Source organism: Lithobates pipiens, unplaced genomic scaffold (assembly GCF_037356315.1).
Source record: "Lithobates pipiens isolate NorthernLeopardFrog02 unplaced genomic scaffold, aLitPip1_a1.2 Scaffold_1, whole genome shotgun sequence".
Lineage (NCBI taxonomy): Eukaryota > Metazoa > Chordata > Amphibia > Anura > Ranidae > Lithobates > Lithobates pipiens.
The window spans coordinates 190,510,978-190,529,540 of NW_027507685.1; the positions used below are offsets into that span (position 1 = coordinate 190,510,978).

The window sequence follows — 18,563 nt, forward strand, 5'->3', positions numbered from 1 at the left end:
CAGTCTTGAGCATCCCCTCCTGTTTGCCTGGAGTTGCTGCAGTTGTGCTTGGAAGTACAGTATCGCCTTTTAACGCTGCCTGGGTGCTCTCCACTGCACCCCTTGCCACCATTTCTTGTAACTGGCGCCATCTTTAGGGAAGCCCGTCGCCCGGAAATGACGTCGGGCGTTCGACGGACTTCTGGTCATGCGCAGTTATGCTGGGACGCATGCCCTGCGTCCAGCACCAACACGCCAGAGAGCTACAGCGCCCAGCCTGGAAATCCGATACCCGGAAGTGACGCGGCGTTCCGGCGGACTTCCGCTCCTGCGCAGCCGTGCTGGAACGCACGCCATCCGCGTCCAGCACTGCTGCCATAGAAAAAAAAGATGCAGCTCACCGCACTCCACCAACGAAACCGGAACCGGCGTTCTCTGGTAAGGCAACAGACCAAAATGGGGAGCAGCACTACTAGGACAACTCCCCTGTCCTGTGAGGTTGTTAATGGGCTCCCTATCCGGGAGAACTTCCCCTAGACGGCCCCCAGAGACGGGGGTCGTCCGAGACTACCACAGACCCCCTGTCTGCTTGAGTCTCCCATGGGAAATGATTCCTAAGAAAAAAAAGGGTCCCAGACCCTTCCAGAAAAACACAAAAAAAGGAGAACTTGGTTTCGCTGCCATCCTGTGGGAAACACAATCAAGAACTGAGGGTCTGAGGGAGGGGTGGGAACTTTTAAACTTGTTGTTGATTGTGTTTCCTGTCAGGTGGACCAGTCATCTCTCAGGTGTGCCGTCCTGGAAGATGACTGGAGAAAAAACGTTTTTTTTTTCCTCAGTTTAGGCCGATACGTATTCTTCTACATATTTTTGCTAAAAAAAAAAAAATATATCGCAATAAGGGTTTATTGATTGGTTTGCGCAAAAATTAAAATAGGGGTTAGTTTTATGGCATTTTTATTAATATATATATATATTTTTTTTTACTAGTAATGGTGGAAAACTGCGATTTTTATCGTGACTGCGACATTATGGTGGACACAGACAATTTTGACACATTTTTGGGACCATTGTCATTTTTACAGCGATGAGTGCTATAAAATTGTACTGATTACTGTAAAAATTAAACAGGCAGTGAAGGGGTTAACCACTAGGGGGCTAGGGAGGGGTTAAGTGTGTCCTGGGGAGTGATTCTAAATGTTAGGGGGCTTGGCTACGAATGACACTTCACTGATCATAGCTCCCGATCACAGGGAGCTATGATCGGTGACAGTGTCACTAGGCAGAACGGGGGGATGCTTGTTTGCATTAGCATATCCCCATTCTTCAGCTCCGTGAGACGATCGCGGGTATCCCCACACCGATCAAATCCACGGGACCCACGATCCCACACACAGAGCTCCCTACAGGGTCGCGTAAATAACCACATGGCGGCAAACTCAAAAGGGACGTACCTGTACGCCAATTGCCCAGCTGTGCCATTCTGCCGACGTATATGTACATGCAGCTGTTGGCAAGTGGCTAAAACAGTGCAGTGCCAAACTGTACAAGGTCCTTAGGTCTTTAGGCAGCCAAATGGTCTGGGGTATAAGTGGTTAACCATGTTCCTGGCAGAGGCATCTACCATAATCAATTCAAGACCACTTGTTCCAGTGTCCAAAGATCCAGAGACCCCAACTATCCTTAACCCAGAAGCTTGGGTCTGTTACACCTGGAAACTATAAAGCAGGAAATCTGTGCTATGACCAGTGGATGTGAGTACAACACCTCGCCAAGTGCTTCTGGAATCCTTGGAAGATGGAGTATCTTTCTACTATGCAAGGACGCAGGAAATGGCAACGACTGAACGCCAACATACAAGTTGGAGATCTCGTTCTGCTTAAGAACCAAAAATCTGAAAGAATTGAATGGCCCAAGGGATTTATTGTAAAGAGCATTCCTAGTGATGACAGTAAGGTACGCAAGGTGGAAGACAAGGGACTGTAAAGACCTTCAGACCCAACATGGAACTTATTCTGCTCTTACCCTTTGGAGAATTAACTTGTTGCTTATACTGCTGGATTCTATTTGTGATTTCAAGAAGAAAGTGTCTTGAACTTTAGTTGACATAACTTGAAGCCTTAAATTAAGAGTTATTGCATTATATGCATGTTCTTTCTAGGTCTTTAATACATCTAGCAAATTGCACTGTTTGTTATTTGCAGCTGCACAAATACTGTTCTGATGCATATAGTGACATTTACCATGCCAGACGGGGAGTGTGCTGCCCCAACGGGGCATTGAATTTATAGTGATTGTTACTTAAAGCGGAGGTCCACCCTAAAGTGGACCTTCCGCTCATCGGAACCCTCCCCCCCTCCGGTGCCACAATCGGCACCTTTCAGGGGGGAGGGGGGTGCAGTTACCTGGATAATCCAGGTAACTGCACCCACGTCCGGGATAGCTCTCTGCGGAAAGGGGCGTAACTTACGCCCCTTTCCGCAAGTGCCCGCCCCTTCCCGCAAGTGCCCCGCTGCCTGCTGGGAAACACACAGATCCCAGAGGCAGCGGGGAGCGTCCTTATTGCGCAGCGCGATTCGCGCATGCGCAGTAGGGAACCGGGAAATGAAGCCAAAAGGCTCCATTTCATGATTCCCATACCCAAGATGGCGGCGGCAGGACCCGGCTTCGGGTGCCGACATCGCGGGCGCGCTGGACAGGTAAGTGTCACTATTTTAAAAGTCAGCAGCTGCAGTATTTGTAGCTGCTGGCTTTAAAAAAAAAAAAAACGTGGAGTCCGGGTGGACTCCCGCTTTAACCATTTTCTATGGACGTTTATATTTAATTCACATGCTGCCATCTAGTGACCTTTTGGGGTAATGCACTTGTTTTCTTATGTTGTTTCCCCCTTATGTTATGACACACTTCCTTTGTATGTAATGCTCCACCCCTCTTTCTGAGATTGTACTTCCCGTGTCATGGATGCAGCCAACAGGCCACATGTAGCAGGGCACATATATTCTGCATAGTAAGCTACAGACAATATCATCTTTTGACCACATAAATACCACAACCTATTCATGTTTGTATCCTGTCACCTGCTGTAACCTGATGTTCAGAATAAAAGCACCTTTGTGGATGGAATCTGTATTTGGTGAGGTTAAGCTGATGAGGATTGTCCTCAGTGATTATATCCTATACAGGCCAGGCATAGAGGTCTCCTAAGGGATAAGTCGATTCACAACAATTGGAGTCAGAATAAGAGGTATGGTGGGACTTGTAGTTCCACAACAGTTGGCGGGCCACAGGTTGAGCACCCTAGGGCAATCAACATGCAAATGTGTGCCAAAGGCCTCGTGCACACTGGGAGTTATAAAAACACCAGTAGCGTTAGTTTTAGAAAGCTGCAGAATGAGTTTTGCAGCATTTTTCAGCAAAACTACTTCCACAAAAGCTTATGGCTCAAAAACACTGAATAGCTGCTTTTTTCAGCCCTTATCAGAGTTAAAACCATTTTACAGCTGAAAAACTCTTCTTCAAATCCACTAGTTCTGAGGTTTTTCAGCCAGAAAACGACACTGCCAAAAAACGCTGATAACAGCCTATGTGTGCACGGACACATAGGATAACATGCTGGGGAATGTACTGGCAGCAGAAAAATGAACCATTGAAGTGGCTCTAAAGGCAAAAGTTTTTTCTTATCTTAATGCATTCTATGCAACTTTCTGTGTGCAGCAGCTCCCCTAATACTTACTAGGGTTGCACCGAGACCGAGTACTTGTAAATGCAAATGCTCCGATGCTTTATCCGGTACCTGGACAGTCAGGGGGTGATCAGTGCGGCCCTGTGGGGGGGGGGGGGGATTACAAGCACTGATCACCCCCTGTATAGATTTCAATAAAGTAGCTAACAGCCGCTTCTCCTCTTCTCCCCTCAGTGGCTTCCAGCTGCTTTATTGAAATCTATACAGGGAGATCGGTGCTTGTAACTCCCCCCCGTCCCTGTATACTCCTCCAGTCCCCCTGTGTCCTCCTGTAGGCTCCTCCGGTCCCCCCTCTGTATACTCCGCTCCTGTTCCCCCCTCTGTATACTCCGCTCCTGTCCTCCCCCCTTGTATACTCCGCTCCTGTCCCCCACCCTTGTATACTCCGCTCCTGTCCCCCACCCCCGTATACTCCGCTCCTGTCCCCCCCCCCTTCGTATACTCCGCTCCTGTCCCCCCCCTTCGTATACTCCGCTCCTGTCCCCCCTCCTCTGTATACTCCGCTCCTGTCCCCCCTCCTCTGTATACTCCGCTCCTGTCCCCCCTCCTCTGTATACTCCGCTCCTGTCCCCCCTCCTCTGTATACTCCGCTCCTGTCCCCCCTCCTCTGTATACTCCGCTCCTGTCCCCCCTCCTCTGTATACTCCGCTCCTGTCCCCCCTCCTCTGCATACTCCGCTCCTGTCCCCCCTCCTCTGCATACTCCGCTCCTGTCCCACCCCCTCTGCATACTCCGCTCCTGTCCCACCCCCTCTGCATACTCCGCTCCTGTCCCACCCCCTCTGCATACTCCGCTCCTGTCCACCCCCCCTCTGTATCATCCGCTCCTGTCTCCCCCCCCTCCCCCGTATACGCCGCTCCTGCCCCCCCCTCTGTATACTCCGTTCCTACCCCCCACACTCTGTATACTCCACTCCTGTTGCCCCCCCCCTCCCCCCCCTCTGTGTCAATCTTTCAGGATTGAGAGCGGAGGAAAGAGCCAGCAAATCTGTTGGCTCCTTCCTATTCCAAATGAACAGACTGAGCATCTTAAACTGTTTATGATGCTTCAGTTCATGAATGGACAGGAGCCTCTGTCTCCTGTCCATTCATCTCCAGTGCAGCTGAGGCTGCCAAGAAAGGGACTGGTGAATCTCTGTCCCCAGTCCCTTTCTGTGTCTCAAAGGGAGATGTCAGGAGTCTGTTAAGACCCCTGATATCTCACCAAAGCCCCCCCACAGGGCTGATAAAAAAAATAAAGAATTGTAATAAATAAATATTTAAAAGGTTAAATTGTAACAATAATTAAAAAACAAAATAGAAAACACTAACACGGTCCACTCCCCACCCACCAAAAAAAGCATTGTAAAAAAAAAAAAAAAAAAAAAGTAAAAAATACAATTGTAAAAAACTAAAAAAACGACTGACACAGTCCACGCGTCATTAGTTCTGCATATGGTGCCACTGTGACAATAAAAAAAGTATTGTAATCGGTATCGGCAAATACTTGGAAAAAGGTATGGGTACTTGTACTCTGTCTTAAATTTAGTGGATTTAGTGCAACCCTAATACTTACCTGAGCCCCCTCTCTATCCAGAGATGTTGCATGAGAGATTTGGTTGTCTGAAACTCTCCCTTGACTTGGGTACAAGCAGCTGTTACTATATTAATATCATCAATATCAATATAATAATCACTTGTTTTCTACTGGCCACGGTGGGGGGGTTGGGGTTGGTCCACACCAGGAGATGACAATGGCTTAGCAGGAGGGATCCCCCTGTCAGCACAATCTGTCTTGATGGGGAAATCGTGCAAAATTTGGTTGCAGGAAAGAAATTCACACTATCTAAGGCCTGCCTTACCAGGTGTCATTTTTTGTAATATGTAATGCTTTTTACTACAGATCTTTGTTTCTTATCCCTGCTACAGTGCAGGTTTACTTTGCCAGGAGGACATCTATTGATCGTGCTACCCACGTGCCCCCTGTGGCGAGCTTTGTGAGCGCTGAGGCCTAAGGCCTCTGCTGATGTCAGATCGGGGTAAAGGGCTAATCACAGCTAATCACGGATGTAAACACAAGCCAGATTATCGCCTTTCCTCGCGTTGACAGCATGAAAAGAGAAGAGAGCCTATAACTGGTTTGTAGGGGTGCAACGGATCGGCACCGATCCGCGAACTGAAAGGGTCACCCCACTCAGATCGGCACACGCCACGATCTGCAGAGCGCTCCGCAGTCTCGGCCTTAGGAAAGGCCGCGGCTTCGTCTTGTTCCCGAGCGGTGGCCATCTTGGTACAACCGTCAGCGTTTACAATGTGATCGCTCCGTCAAATGACGGAGCGATCACCTGTAAACAAACCGGCGTCATGATGATGCCGGTTCCTCTCTGTACTGATCTGTACAGTGGAGGGGAGAAATCGGATGGCAGCCACAGCCACCCCAGCAATACCCTGCCAATACTCTGCAATACATACCCTGCCAATACCCAGCCAATATTACATTGGGGGAGATGACGTGTACATTACAGTGGGGGAGATGTATATTACAGTGGGGACTATATGGTGGTGGCATTTTCACAGGTTTTTGCAAATTCAATTATTATTTGCGGATTCGAAAAATTATACGATCCGTGACTCTGATCCGAGGAACGATCCGATATTTTTTTGATCCGTTGCACCCCTACTAGTTTGTGTTAAAGGGACATCGGCATTGATTACAGTGCTGCCAATCAGTTCCTCCTCATCAATGTTGACTATCAGTGTCACCTAGCAATGCCCATCAGCGCAGCCTGTGTCACCTAGCAATGCCCATCAGTGCAACCTATCAGTTCCACCTATCAATGCCCAACAGTGCAGCCCATCAGCACCGCCTATCAGAGCCCATCGGTGTTGGCCATCAGTGCTAATCAGGGCCACCTATCAGTGCCAATCAGCGCCACCTAGCAATGCCCATCAGTGCAGCCTATCAGTGCCACCTATCAGAGCCCATCAGCCCCACCTATCAGTGCCCATCAGTGTCACCTATCAGTGTCGCCCATCAATGCCCAATAGTGCAGTCTATCAGAGCCCATCAGTGCCGCTTATCAGTGCCCACCAGTGTCCCCCATCAATGCTCAGTAGTGCAGCCTATCAATGTCCATCAGCGCCACCTATCAGTAAAGGAGAAAAATTACCTGTTTTTTTTTTTTTTTTTTCAAACTGTTCGGCCCCTTTCACACGGGACGGATCAGTAATGATCCGCCCCGTGATGATCCGCTCGCTCAGCGGGGATTGCTCAGTTGTCCCCGCTGAGCTGGCTGCGGACAGGGCGGTCTCCGCACACTGTGCGGGGACCGCCCTGTCAGCTCTCCTCTATGGGGATCGGATGCGCACGGACCGTCTATCCGTGTTCATCAGATCCGCTCTGCAGACGGATAGAAAAATAGGATTTTCCTCCGTCTGCAGAATCGGACAGTAGCGGAGGCTGACGAAATCGGGTGTCTGCGGATGCTAGTAAAAAAAAGCCGATCGCCGGCGGCCGTGTTCGGGACATCAGTCCCGATCACGGCCAGCAATTTAAGCGGACACCTGCCCCCTGCCAGTGCCCACCTGCCACCCGCAGTGCCATCCTGAAATAAAGTAAGTGCCCCCCTGTCAGTGCCACCCAGCAGTGCCCATAGTGCCACCCAGCAGTGCCCACAGTGCCACCCAGCAGTGCCCACAGTGCCACCCAGCAGTGCCACCCACAGTGCCACCCAAAATCTGCCTCAAAGGTGCTGCACCCCAGTGCCGCCCATCAGTGCCCAGCAGTGCCGCCCATCAGTGCCCAGCAGTGCCGCCCATCAGTGCCACCTATCAGAGCCACCTATCAGTGCCCATCAGTCCCATCTATCTGTGGTACCTATCAGTGCCCATCCGTGCCACCCATCCGTGCCACTTATCCGTGCCACCCATCCGTGCCATCTTATCTGTGCCCATCTTTGCCCATCAGTGCCGCCTTATCTGTGCCCATCGGTGCCGCCTTATCTGTGCCTATTAGTGCCGCCTTAACTATGCCTATCAGTGCCCACCAGTGCAGCCTATCAGTGCCCACCAATGCAGCCCATCAGTGCCCACCAATGCAGCCCATCAGTGCCCACCAATGCAGCCCATCAGTGCCCACCAATGCAGCCCATCAGTGCCCACCAATGCAGCCCATCAGTGCCCACCAATGCAGCCTATCAGTGCCGCCTAATCAGCGCACTTCAATGAAGGAGAAAAATGACCCGTTTGCAAAATTTTATAACAAACTATTAAAACATGATTTTTTTTTTTTTTTGCATCTTTTTTTGTTTGTTTAGCAAAAAATAAAACTCCGAGCTGTAACTAAATACCACCAAAAGAAAGCTCTATTTGTGGGAAAAAAATGATAAAAATTTCATTTGGGTACAGTGTTGTATGACCGCGTAATTGTCACTCAAAGTGCATCAGCGCTGAAAGCTGAAAATTGGTCTGGGACTGAGGGGGGTTTAAGTGCCCAGTAAGCAAGTGGTTAAATACCACCGAAAGAAAGCTCTATTTGTGTGAGAAAAAAAACAAAAACGATGAAAATGTAATTTGAGTACAGTGTTGTATGACCGTCCAATCGTTATTCAAAGTGTGAGAGCGCTGAAAGCTGAACATTGTCCTGGGCAGGAAGAGGCTGTTATTGGGGGGGTGCCCATATTGGGGGGGGGGGGGGAAGTGCCCAGTATTGGGGGGCAGGAAAGGGGGGTGTCCATATGGGGTGGCAGGAAGTGGCAGGTATTGAAAGTGCCCATATTGTGGGGGCAGTGGCTGCTATTGGGGGGGCAGGAACAGGGGAAATGATTGGCATTGGGGGTAGAAAGTGGCCGGTATTGGGGGCAGGAAGGGGGAAGTGTTCAGTATTGGGGGCAGGAAGTGGCCGGTATTGAGGGCAGGAAGTGGGGAAGTGGCCGGTATTGGGGGGGGCAGGAAGGGGTAAAGTGGCCGGTATTGGGGGGGCAGGAAGGGGTAAAGTGGCCGGTATTGGGGGACAGGAAGGGGTAAAGTGGCCGGTATTGGGGGGGCAGGAAGGGGTAAAGTGGCCGGTATTGGGGGGCAGGAAGGGGTAAAGTGGCCGGTATTGGGGGGGGGCAGGAAGGGGTAAAGTGGCCGGTATTGGGGGGGGGCAGGAAGGGGTAAAGTGGCCGGTATTGGGGGGGGGCAGGAAGGGGTAAAGTGGCCGGTATTGGGGGGGGGCAGGAAGGGGTAAAGTGGGCGGTATTGGGGGGCAGGAAGGATACCGGCTGGTATTGGAGGCAGGAAGAGGGGAGGTGGCCAGTATTGGGGGGCAGGAAGAGGGGAGGTGGCCAGTATTGGGGGGGCAGGAAGAGGGGAGGTGGCCAGTATTGGGGGGGCAGGAAGAGGGAAGTGGCCGGTATTGGGGGGCAGGAAGGAGGGAGGTGGCCGGTATTGGGGGGCAGGAAGGGGGGGAAGTAGTGAGGTGGATAAAGGAGACCGTCCAGTTCCAATAGAGCTAAGTACAGGGAAACACCACATACACAGAGGCCGGCCATTACACTCAGGGTTCTGATTATAATCTCTCCCTCACATAGAATAGAAGTGAGAGGACATACCAACCACTCCCTGAGAGGAGAACAGCCCGCCAACTCCGATCACTGAGTGACGCCAGAGGAGGGCGGGTCCTCACTCGGTACAGCCCCGCCCCTTACCACTCCCCCCCAATCCTCAGCTACTACGAGCGGACGGACGGAGCTACGCAGAGCAGCACGAGGTGAGCACACCCGGTCACCGGCCACTGCGCGGGTCATTCCCCTCACCTCAGACCAGTGTCCTCATTCCCGCACTTTCAGCCGCGCCTTTCTATTGGCTAGCTGCCCCCCCACCCTTTTCACCGTTTGCCTGGCGCGCACCGAGAGTGGGCGTGGCCTCGGCGGTCGGACTGTTTTGCCGCCCATTTTTTCAGTGATGGGAAGAGCGGGCCGATCACCGAGATCCCCTCATCACCCACCCCCTGCCATTATCGTGGGACAGACAGGATCTCCCGGATGTTGTCACCATGTGAGGGACTGGCTGAGATTGACCAGAGAAGTTCACGTTTTACGGAGAACAATTTATAGGTAGAACGTCACCACATCCACATAAGTTATACTTATAGATCTGCCCTGGCTCCAGTCATTGTGTTTTGTACACATGGTTAAAAAACAAAGTCATTCTAGGCCTGAAGATTTACATAACACCCCCCCCCCCCCATTATCTGTTTATGACGAACATAAACTCAATTCATGACCCAATTTTGATATAAAAGATGAGGCTGTGCAGAGTAATTCGATACCAAACATGTCAAATCTTACCCCTTCAATACCAGGCAGTCACCCCTGTAATACCGGGCACTGTCACCGCCCCCCCCCCCCCCAATACCGGCACTGTCACCCCCCCAGATACCGGGCACTGTCACCCCCCCCCGAATACCGGGCACTCTCACCCCCCGGAATACCGGGCACTGTCATCACCCCCCCATACCGGGCACTGTCACCCCTTCCTGCCCCCCCAATACCGGCACTGCCACCCCCTTCCTGCCCCCCAATACCGGACATTGTCACCTCATCCTGCCCCCCAATAACAAACACAGTCACCCCCTTCCTGTCCCCCCAATACCAGGCACTGTCACCCCCTTCCTGTCCCCCAATAACAGCCACCCCCTTCCTGCCCCCCAATACCGGGCACTGTCACCCCCTTCCTGCCCCCCAGTACCAGACACTGTCACCCCCTTCCTGCCCCCCGTACTGGGCACTGTCGCCCCCCTCCTGCCCCCTCAATACTGGGCACTGTCATCCCCTTCCTGCCCCCCCCCCCCCAATACTGGCATTGTCACCTCTTCCTGCCCCCCAATACTAGACAGTCACCCCCTTCCTGTCCCCCAATAACAGACAAAGCCCCCCTTTCCTGTCCCCCAATACCGGGCACTGTCACCCCATTCCTGTCCCCCAATAACAACACAATCAACTCCTTCCTGCCCCCCCATACTGGCACTGTCACCCCCTTCCTGCCCCCCAATACCGGGCACTGTCACCCCCTTCTTGCCCCCCCCCCCAATACCTGTCACTGTCACTCCCTTCCTGCCCCCAATACCCAGCTCTGTCACCCCCTTCCTGCCCCATGATACCCGACACTGTCACCCCCTTCCTGCCCCCTGATACCAGACACTGTCACCCCATCCTGCCCCCCAATACCAGACACTGTCACCCCCTTCCTGCCCTCCCAATACCAGGCACTGTCACCCCCTTCCTGCCCCCCCAATACCACATTGATGGGCACTGGTCACGCTGCATTGATGAGGCATTCTAGGCCTGAAGATTTACACAACACCCCCCCCCCCCCCCATTATCTGTTTATGACGAACATAAACTCAATTCATGACCCAATTTTGATATAAAAGATGAGGCTGTGCAGAGTAATTCGATACCAAACATGTCAAATCTTACCCCTTCAATACCAGGCACTGTCACCCCTGTAATACCGGGCACTGTCACCGCCCCCCCCAATACCGGCACGGTCACCCCCCCAGATACCGGGCACTGTCACCCCCCCCCCCCCCGAATACCGGGCACTGTCACCCCCCGGAATACCGGGCACTGTCATCACCCCCCCATACCGGGCACTGTCACCCCTTCCTGCCCCCCCAATACCGGCACTGCCACCCCCTTCCTGCCCCCCAATACCGGACATTGTCACCTCATCCTGCCCCCCAATAACAAACACAGTCACCCCCTTCCTGTCCCCCCAATACCAGGCACTGTCACCCCCTTCCTGTCCCCCAATAACAGCCACCCCCTTCCTGCCCCCCAATACCGGGCACTGTCACCCCCTTCCTGCCCCCCAGTACCAGACACTGTCACCCCCTTCCTGCCCCCCCCCCGTACCGGGCACTGTCGCCCCCTTCCTGCCCCCTCAATACTGGGCACTGTCACCCCCTTCCTGCCCCCCCAATATTGGGCACTGTCACACCCTTCCTGGCCCCCAATACCTGGCACTGTCATCCCCTTCCTGCCCCCCCAATACTGGCATTGTCACCTCTTCCTGCCCCCCAATACTAGACAGTCACCCCCTTCCTGTCCCCCAATAACAGACAAAGCCCCCCTTTCCTGTCCCCCAATACCGGGCACTGTCACCCCATTCCTGTCCCCCAATAACAACACAATCAACTCCTTCCTGCCCCCCCCCCATACTGGCACTGTCACCCCCTTCCTGCCCCCCAATACCGGGCACTGTCACCCCCTTCTTGCCCCCCCCCAATACCTGGCACTGTCACTCCCTTCCTGCCCCCAATACCCAGCTCTGTCACCCCCTTCCTGCCCCATGATACCCGACACTGTCACCCCCTTCCTGCCCCCTGATACCAGACACTGTCACCCCATCCTGCCCCCCAATACCAGACACTGTCACCCCCTTCCTGCCCTCCCAATACCAGGCACTGTCACCCCCTTCCTGCCCCCCCAATACCACATTGATGGGCACTGGTCACGCTGCATTGATGAGGCTTTGCTGATGGGCACTGGTGAGGATGCACTGATGGCCACTAATAAAGTTGTTAATATTTATTTTGTAACTTAATTCTGCATAAAACATTTAAGTGTCATTTCATGAGATAATTTACGAGGGCGTGTTTAGGGGGGGATTAGGGGCGATGCAGGGTAGGGAACGGTTGGGGCAACTGGTGGCGAGTAACCCTTAAGGCCGGGCTAGTAGCTCAAGACTTGAAATTTTGAGCCCTGCTGTCTAGTCTACACAATTACAGCAAGGGGCAGACTCTCCAATGTAATCATTACACTGTTTACAATTGTGATCACTGTGATTGGCCAGCACAATAATCACAAAGCTCTGTGCCTTCAGCCTATGCTAATGGGGGAAGTGATCTATGGAGACTTCCAGTCCTCAGGCCTGTGCGATTCTTCTGCATTCCCCCACAGAGCAATTTGTCAGCCCTTTTAGAGTACATCAGTGATGTACTTTAGCCGCAGCCATTTTCCTGGAGTCCGGTGGGCGTTTTCCCGGCGTTTTCAGACGTTTTTTGCTGAGGCGGCCATTTTCGGTAGCCTCAGGTCGGTCGTGCTCTGCTGCTGGGCGGCTGCTTTAGACTTGCAGAGCGCAAATAGGACATGGGACACCCTGTGGCAGGCAGAGAGGTGAGCGGATGGCAGCAGCACCTGGGTCAGGGTGGGGAGTCCTGCAGGTGAGGGGGCTCAGTCTGTGGCAGCTGGGAGTGTGGATGTTTGTGTTTGCTTGCCTTAGGTCCGTAAGGGTGACAGGTGAGCGTGGGTTCGGCATGGCGTTAGAGGCTGGTGTTTCTTCTCCAGACACCCCTGTTTTAGCAACCAGTTCACCTGCACCTGTGGTGCCTATGGACGCTCTGTCGGCGGTCCTGGAATCATTTGTTGCCAGGGTCGAAGCGGCATGCGGGCACAAGGGGGGTTAAAAACGCCCCCAACCCTCAGTTTGCAGTCCAGTGGATCTCCCTCCTTTCCGACCAGTGGGTCTGCGAACTGATTTTGTCAGGCTACAAGATAGAGTTTCTTGTCCGTCAAATAGATTTTTTCCCTCCAATCTTCATCTTCTTCCGGCTCGTCGGGAGGCCCTGTTTGGGGCAGTACAGGACCTACTACTGCGTGGGGTGATAGTATCTGTCCCGATGCCGGAAAGGTTTCAGGGATTCTACTCCAATCTGTTTTTAGTCCCGAAGAAGGAAAGGGTCCATCCGGTTCTGAATCTCAAGGCCCTCAATTGCTTCATGAAGGTGCAAAGGTTAGGATGGAATCGGTTCGTTACGTGGTCACTGCACTTGATCAAAGGGATTTCTTGGCTTCTTTGGACATCAAGAACGCATACTTGCATGTCCCCATATGCGTCAGACACCAGAGGTTTCTGCTATTTGCGGCCAGGGACAAGCACTACCAATTTGTAGCTCTTCCCTTTGGCCTAGTGACAGTGCCAAGGGTCTTCACCAAGGTGCTGGCCCCTATTCTGGCATTGCTGAGACAACGAGGGATCGCTAACGTGGGTTACCTGGACGACCTCCTCCTGAGAGCAGCTTCTGCCTCGAGGCCGTGGTGATCACCATACAGACTCTCTGGGAGTTTGGTTGGTTGAACCCCCAGAAGTCGGTGTTGGTGCCGACTCAGCGCCTGGAGTACCTGGGCTTGATTCTGGAACTCCTCAGGCGAGATTCTTTCTCCCTTTGGACAAGCTGCAGACACTTCAATCTGCGGTGAAGTTATTGATGTCCCACAGGTGGTCGTTCCTGCATTTTTGCATGTGAGTTCTGGGTCTCATGGTAGCCACTTTTGAGGCGGTACCGTATGCTCAATTCCACACTCGAGTCTTGCAGAAAGAGATTCTGTCAAAATGGGACAAATTTCCAACATCCCTGAATTGTCAAATTCGGTTGAGCCAGCCAGTCAGGGATTCGCTTCTCTGGTGGCTGAGAAAGTCGTTCCTTCCTCTTCATTGGATGGTGGTTACGATGGACGCCAGTCTGTCTGGCTGTGGAGGAGTTTGGGGCATCCAGTCGGCCCAGGGTCTCTGGAAGAATCCCGCCTGCCGATCAATGTACTGGAGCTTCAGGCGATCAAGCGGTGCCTCTCCACATGGTCGCAGGGGTGTGCGGTCAGGATCCAGTCAGACAACACAGTGGTGGCATAGGTTAACCATGAAGAAGGGACAAGGAGCTCAGCTCCAGTGCTGGAGGTCTCTCACATCCTACAGTGGGCAGAGCGGCATGTGCCGGCTCTGTCAGACGTACACATTCCCGGCATAGAAAACTGGCAGGCGGGCTAACTCAGTCGTCAGTTGCTGGACCAGAGGGAATGCTCACTGCATCCGGAAGTGTTTCAGCTCATTTGCCTAAGGTGGGGCATGCTGGATGTGGATCTCTTAGCCTCTCGGCTCCCACGTCTGCTACGCAGAGTGGAGGCCGAGGGGATTCCAGTGATTATGATTGCCCCAGATTGGCCTTGACTTTCTTGGTACACCGACATAGTACTAATAGTGGCGGATGTTGATGCAGGAGGACCTGCTGTCGCAAGGTCCAATACTTCACCCTGCTATACCGTCGTTGGTTTTAACTGCATGGCTGTTGAAAGCCAGGTGCTGAGGGACAGAGGACTGTCAGCTTCGGTGATTTCCACTATGCTGAGGGCACGGAAGTCTTCTTCTCAGAAGATTTATCATCGCACATGGAAGGCCTACATCTCCATGTGTGAGGAGATGGGGTGGCATCCGCGTACATATTCAGTTTCCAGGATCCTGCTGTTTTTGCAGCGAGGAGTGGTTCAGAAGGGGCAGGTATCAGCTTTGGCTGTCTTTTTTCAGTGACCATTGACAACTCACTCATTGGTGCATACTTTTGTTTAGGAGGTTCGGTATGTGGCTCCTCCTGTATGACCGCCACTGCCCCCATGAGATTTGAATCTGGTGCTCTCGGTGCTTCAGAAATTGCCGTTTGAAAACATTAGGGAGATCCCCTTATTGACACTCTCTCAGAAAGTAGTCTTTCTAGTGGCTATTACATCTGCAAGGTGGGTTTGTGAGTTGGTGGCCTTGTCATGCAAGTCTCCTTACTTGGTACTTCATAAGGATCAGCCGCAGCCTTCTTTTCTTCCAAAGGTTGTTTCATCTAAATGAAGACATTGTGCTCCTGTCTTTATGTCCTCGGCCGTCGCATCCCAAGGAGGTTGCTTTACATTATTTGGATGTGGTCCGTGCTCTGCGGGTGTATCTGTCTGCTACGGCTCCTTTCCGGAGGTCGGACTCTGTCTGTATCGGTGGCTGGTCCAAAGAAGGGCCTGGCAGTCTCGTCCGCCACCATTTCTCAGGGATCAGACAGATCGTGGTTCAGGCTTATGCCATAAGGGGGCGGGCGCTTCCCTTTCCTGTGACGGCACACTCTACCCGGGCATTTTGTGCCTCTTGGGCTTTCTGACATCAAGCGTCTCTTTCCCAGGTGTGTAAGGCGGCAACCTGGTTGTCCGTTCACACTTTCACCAAATTTTACAAAGTTGATGTGGGCGCATCTTCGAATGCGTGCTTCGGCCACAAGGTTTTGCAGGCGGCCGTTTGAGGATGCGACTCCTCTGAGGAGGAGTTTTTTGTTATGGGTGGGGTTTATTTTCTTTCTGTTCTCGCCCCTCGTTTTTGACACTGCTTGGGGACTTCCCTAAGGTCAAGATTAGAGTGCTGTGTCCGTCAATGAATGAAATAGAAAATAGGATTTTTTTTGTACTCGCCGTAAAATTATTTTCTCAGCTGTTCATTGACGGATACAGCTCCCACTCCTGTTTATGTTTGTACTGCTTTTTAACGAACTGAGGTGCTGGAAGCAGAGTGAGGGGTTATAGCCAGTAGGACCGCCGCTGGGCGGTGTTGTGTTGTTTTTTATGTGTTCTGCCTAGTCCTCTACTAAAGGTGGCGATATAACCCTAAGGTCAAAATTTGAGTGCTGTGTCCGTCAATGAACACCAGAGAAAAGGATTTTACAGTTAATTACAAAAATCCTATTTAAAAAAAAAATATATTATTTGTTTAGCAGAAAATAAAAATCCCACAGGTGATCAAATACCACCAAAAGAAAGCGCTATTTGTAGGAACAAAATAATAAAAATGTAGTTTGGGTCTAGTGTATTGAAGTGGCTAAAAAAACAGACTAATGGGAAGGTTCAAATTCTCCCCTTATATGGCCAAAATAATGTCCTGTATAGACAATTTCAGGGACAGACATTCCTGATGTTGACTTGTGCTGCTTCTATCTGTATACATTGGCAGAGTTCCACTAACTATATCTAAACCCAAGAAGAAAAATGTAAAATATTACAGTTTACCAGTCCTTAGATTTGGTGGCTGCTTTAGTTCCCCCCTCCCCTTTTTAAGCTTTTCCCCCCTTTATTTTCACCTGGTGATCCTGTCAGTAACAAACCTCCTGTCCTACAGAGACCACGCTCACTGACTGTGCTATATCTATAGAGAATTTACTTTTTCATCCTTGGACAGCACTACAGAAACATCCCCCTATTCACTTCTTTATACCATAAAGGTTCTGTAGTCCCCAGAGATAGTTGGAAAGAATCTAAGGCTTCATTCTCAAGAGGCGGATCCGCTGCCTTAGAGTCCGCCTGCTCAGCGGGAGATCTCTCCGTTGACCTCCGCTGAGCCGGCGGATGACAGGTTCCTCTCTGCTCACTGAGTGGGGAGGGGCTTGTCGAGCGCTGCTAGTTACTATGGCAAGATTGGACGAATCAGATCTCACCCGATCAGCCAGGGATGGATGTGAACGTAGGGGCATCCATCTGATTTTAGTGGCTCGGACTGGGTCGGATGTCACCGCTGACATCCGTCACTCCATAGACTAGCATTTTTTTTTTTAACTAGTAATGGCGGAGATCTGCGTTTTTTTTATTGGGATTGCGTCATTATGGCGGACACTTTTGACACATTTTTGGGACCATTGTCATTTATACAGCAATCAGTGCTATAAAAATGCATTGATTACTGTAAAAATGTCACTGGCTGGGAAGGGATTAATACTAGGGGGTGATCAAGGGGTTAACTGTGTTCCCTCTCTGTGTTCTAACTGAAAGGGGGAGGGGAATGTCTAGAGGAGATGACAGATCGCTGTTCATACTTAGTATGAACACACGATCAGTCTCTTCTGCCCTCATTTACACACACAGATCCTGGTTCTCGGTGAGCCACGAGCTGGGCACTCGTATCTGCTCCGGGGTGAGCAGCGGGTGCACACCCCTAGTGGCCATAGCGCAAAGCGACGTAACAGAACGTTGTTTCGCCCAGCCGTGCCATTCTGCAGCAGTATAACTGTAACAAGTGGTTAATCAGTACACTTTTCGTCCAAAAATACAATACAAATAAATGACATCACTTTATTTTGCCATACAAGACTTTTCTTACTTTAGTGTAACCTGTTAGTTTTCGATATGAGACTAGCATGCAAACAAACAAAAAAAATGGATGATCATTCGTCCAGTAATCTTATTGTGTGTACTAGGCTTTACGGCTGATAGGTACTTTTGCATGTTGTGGATATGGCACACATTGGGGTTGATTTACTTAGGCTGGTTCACACAATTGCGAATTGGATGTGGGTTCCTCCACATCCAATTCGCATTTCAGGAGATTGTGACTGACCGGCTCCCTATGTAGCCGCTTCACACATCTCCAGAGCGGCTCGGGTGCGAATCACACAGGAGTCCTGTGTTTCTTCTGGTCCATTTCAGGTCCAAATTCAGCCAAAAATTTGGACCGAAATCAGACCTGAAACGGTGAACAGGGACGCATCGGACGCCTGCTGTGAGCCGCTTTGTACTCCAGTGTGATCCCAGCCTAAAACTGGAGAGTTCAAAATCTGGTGTAGCTGTGCATAGAAACCAATCAGCTTCCAGTTTTTTTTTTTCAAAGCTTAAGAGGGCTTTCACACCGAGCCGTCCTGCACATTGGCAGTAAAGCGGTGCTATTTTTAGCACCGCTTTACTGTGATTTTAGCTGCGCTATTTGGCTGCTAGTGGGTTAACCCCCCGCTAGCGGCCAAAAAAGGGTTAAATCCGCCTAAAAAAAACACCGCCGGTATCGCAGTGCTGCCCCATTGATTTCAATGGGAAGCAGAGGTGACTTCACCGCTCCAAATAAGCTGCTGGCAGGACTTTTTCTGATGCCTTGCCAGCGCACCGCTCCAGTGTGAATGGAGCCATTTTTTCAGGCGCTATACAGGTGCTTTTTTTTAGCACTGTAGCGCTTGATAAATGTTGGCAGTATGAAAGGGGTCTAATAGATCAAGCTAAAGTTAGGAGCTGATTGGCTACCATGCACAGCTGCACCAGATT

General features: G+C 51.3%; 1 protein-coding gene across 4 annotated transcripts in view; it reads left to right on the top strand.

The window, feature by feature from the left end:
- Nucleotides 1–9,305: 9,305 nt before the first annotated feature.
- The window catches only part of EMD (emerin), an 83,831-nt gene continuing 74,573 nt past the window's right edge, over nucleotides 9,306–18,563 (top strand). For 3 of the 4 annotated variants that reach the window (XM_077479057.1, XM_077479056.1, XM_077479054.1), the window contains exon 1: nucleotides 9,306–9,451. The gene's annotated coding sequence lies outside the window, so the exon portion shown is untranslated. Of the gene's footprint in view, nucleotides 9,452–9,654; nucleotides 9,798–18,563 lie in introns of those variants that run through there. The other variant, XM_077479055.1, reaches the window with a different exon arrangement.